Source organism: Jaculus jaculus, chromosome 2 (genome assembly GCF_020740685.1).
Source record: "Jaculus jaculus isolate mJacJac1 chromosome 2, mJacJac1.mat.Y.cur, whole genome shotgun sequence".
Classification (NCBI taxonomy): Eukaryota; Metazoa; Chordata; class Mammalia; order Rodentia; family Dipodidae; genus Jaculus; species Jaculus jaculus.
This window is the reverse complement of record NC_059103.1, coordinates 3,669,926-3,673,415: the sequence shown is the minus strand read 5'-3', so window position 1 is coordinate 3,673,415 and position 3,490 is coordinate 3,669,926. Positions and strand designations below refer to the sequence as shown.

Genomic DNA, 3,490 nt, shown 5'->3' with positions numbered 1-3,490 from the left:
AGAAGGCTGAAGCAAGGGACCTGTAATTTCACAGCTTCCCTGTGCATTCCAGTGAATTCAAGGTTACCTTAGGCAGTTTAGCAAGTCCTTAGCTCAAAATAAAACTAAAAAGGGACTACCGTGGGTGTAGGTTAGTTGTAAAGCTTGCCTGTGCCCTCAGAGGAGTTGGGGTACAGCTGGGTGGTAGAGGGCTGGCCTAGTATACGTACCATAAAGGGAAGAAATCGTGGTAATAGGAGCCACACATCAGCGGTCCCCTGGGCTGTCTCCTGATCTTCCCAGGAATGCCAGGGAAGAACACAAATGAGAGACTGGAGGAGGAAGGAATCCATGCCACCTCTTCCTCCAGAGGGGTTTCAGTTTTGTGTGTTGTTTTTTTTTTTTCTCTCTCTCTCTCTCATTTAATTCTGAGAGGTAAAAACATTAAAACATGCATATACAAATACAGTAAAACCTGTGGGTTTTTTTTTTTTTTTTTTTTTGGCTTTTTGAGGTAGAGTCTCACTCTAGCCCAGGCTGACCTGGAATTCACTATGTAGTCTCAGGGTGGCCACAAACTCAAAGCGATCCTCCTACCTCTGCCTCCCAAGTGCTGGGATTAAAGGCGTGCACCACCACACCTGGCAAAAAAAAAACTTCTGTTTTAAATTTTTATTTATTTGAGAGTGACAGGCAGAGAAAGAGGCAGATATAGAGAGAGACAGAGAATGGGTGTTCCAGGGCTTCCAGCCACTGCAAACGAACTCCAGATGCATGTGCCCCCTTGTGCATCTGGCTAATGTGGGTCCTGAGGAATTGAGCCTCGAACCAGGGTCCTTAGGCTTCACAGGCAAACACTTAACTGCTAAGCCATCTCTTCAGCACCCCCCCCAAAAAAAAACTTTAAAAAAATTTATTCATTTGAGAGAGAGGGAAAGAGGCAGAGAGAGAATGGGTGTGCCAGGGCCTCCAGCCACTGCAAACAAACTCCAGACGCATGCGCCGCTTTGTGGATGTGGCTTACATGGGGCCTAGGGAACTGAACCCAGGCTATCAGGCTTTGTAAGCAAATGCCTTTATGCCTTTAACCACTCCAACCTCCAACCTTCCCTTCCAACCATGAGGTTTTTTTTTTGTTTGTTTGTTTTTTTGGTAGGGTCTCACTCTTCCAGGGTGACCTGGAATTCATTGTAGTCTCAGGCTGGCCTCGAACTCAGGGTGATCCTCCTACCTCTACCCCTCCCAAGTGCTGGGATTAAAGGCGTGTGCCACCATGCCCAGCTTCAACCATGATTTTTTTTTTTTGCTTTTTCAAGGTAGGGTCTCACTCTGGTCCAGGCTGACCTGGAATTCACTATGTAGTCTCAGGGTGGCCTTGAACTCATGGCCATTCTCCAACCTCTGCCTCCCAAGTGCTGGGATTAAAGGCATGCACAACCATGCCCTGCTCTTCAACCATGATTCTTTTACTGTGTGCTTTTGAATTATTTTCTTCATAGATGACCTGAGGATTACTGTTGCCATCTTAATTCTATTTTTATTTTCTTAAACATTTCTTTTTATTTGAGGGAGAGAGAGAGGGAGGGAGAGAGAGAGGGAGGGAGAGAGAGAATGGGCCCCTTAGGGCCTCCAGCAACTACAAACGAACTTCAGGTGCATGCGCCACCTTGTGCATCTGGCTTACCTGAGTCCTGGGGAATTGTGCCTGGGTCCTTTGGCTTTGCAGTTAAGTCCCCTTAACCACTCAGACATCTCTCCAGCCCTCTAGTTTAATTTTTATTTTTTCCTGATTTCCACAAGCTTTATGAGGAAGGAGAGCAATGGACTAAGGAGAACTACACCAGTACCAATAAGCACGCCAGTTGTGCCTGGCGCTCATGGCATCAAACCTGAAGCCCCGCTTCTTTGAGACGTTGATCTTCTGGTGGCCAGGAAACTGAACTTGGCTCTGCGCAGGTCCTCAATCCCATGCTCACTATTCTACAGCTTGGTGCACATGGACATGATAACCTGGCCAATATGAACCCTGGCCACTGTGCCCTGAAGCTTCCCAAAAGCACCCTGCATGCCTGTCTGGGGCTTAGAGTGTCTTGAGATCAAAGATGTGGACACTCACCAGAAGACTCTGCAAGGTCCCTTAGAGCAACTTGTACAAGCAGCAGGTTACATACACAACCAAGGAGGCTGCTGTTCGCAGCCACTGCTCACTGGACCCCATAGGGAAAGGAAACTGGCAGGCTTAAATGGCTGCAGTTTATTTTTATTTTATTGGTTTTCAAGGTAGGGTCTCACTCTGGCCCAGGCTGACGTGGGATTTACTATGTAGCCTCAGGCTGGCCTTGAACTCAGGGTGATCCTCCTGCCTCCCAAGTGCTGGGATTAAAGGCATGCACCACCATGCCCAGCTAGTTCTAGTTTTTATTAGTTATTTGTGTTCATATGCATATTTGTGTGAGCGTATACATACATGGACAATATACATGTATACGGTATACATGGGCAAATAAGTACCTGGCCATCACACATTCGGAGGTCAGGACAAGCTCGGGTGTCATTCCTCATGTACCATCCACCTTTTTTTTTTTTTTGGTTTTTGAAGTAGGATCTTGCACTAGCCTAGGCTGACCTGGAATTCACTCTGTAATCTCAGGGAGGCCTTGAGCTCCTGGTGATCCTCCTACCTCAGCCTCCCAGAGTGCTGGGATTAAAGGTGTGTGCCACCACACCTGGTTTATTTTGCAGTTTTTTTTAAATGAGAGAAGTAGTGTACAAGGGCCTCCAGCCACTGCAATCGAACTCCAGATGTGTGTGCTACCTTATGCACATGTGCAAACTTGCATGCTTGCGTCACTTTGTACGGCTGGTTTACATGGGACCTGGAGAGTTGAACATGGGTCCTTAGGCTTTGCAGGCAAGTGCCTTAACCGCTAGGCCATCTCTGTAGTCCAAGCTTCTTTTTAGATGATGGTGACCTCTAGGATGACTCAGAAGGCACCATAGTGCTGAGAAGAAGTGACAGTGGAGTGCTCAGCACTGCAATATCTCTATCACACCTTCATTGTGGACCAAGAGTTTATCCTAGCACTCAGGAGGCAGAAGTAGGAGGATTGCTGTGAGTTCAAAGCCACCTTGAGAATACATAGTGAATTCCAGATCAGCCTGGGCTAGAGTGAGACCCTACCTAGAAAAACAAATTAAAGAAAGATTATAGACAAATGCTACCACACCTGGCTTTTTTCTCCCCTAAGGCAGGATCTCATTTTTATTTTACTTTTTATTTATTTATTTAAAGTTTATTTGACACAGAGAGGGAGAGAAAGAGGGAGAGAGAGAGAATGGGCATGCCAGGGTCTCTAATGAACTCCAGATGCATGTGCCACCTTGCGCATCTGGCTTACATGGGACCTGGAGAATCGAACCTGGGTCCTTAGGCTTCACAAGCAAATGCCTTAATCACTAAGCCATCTCTCCAGCCCCTTTTTTATTTTGTGAGGTAGGGTAAGTTTCTATA

At 46.6% G+C, this 3,490-nt stretch overlaps 1 non-coding gene across 1 annotated transcript; it reads right to left on the bottom strand.

The window, feature by feature from the left end:
* Positions 1-2,098: 2,098 nt before the first annotated feature.
* Positions 2,099-2,232, bottom strand: LOC123459113. The gene has a single exon (XR_006636028.1). It is a non-coding gene; the product is annotated as a small nucleolar RNA SNORA70 (small nucleolar RNA).
* Between the last annotated feature and the right edge of the window lie 1,258 nt (positions 2,233-3,490).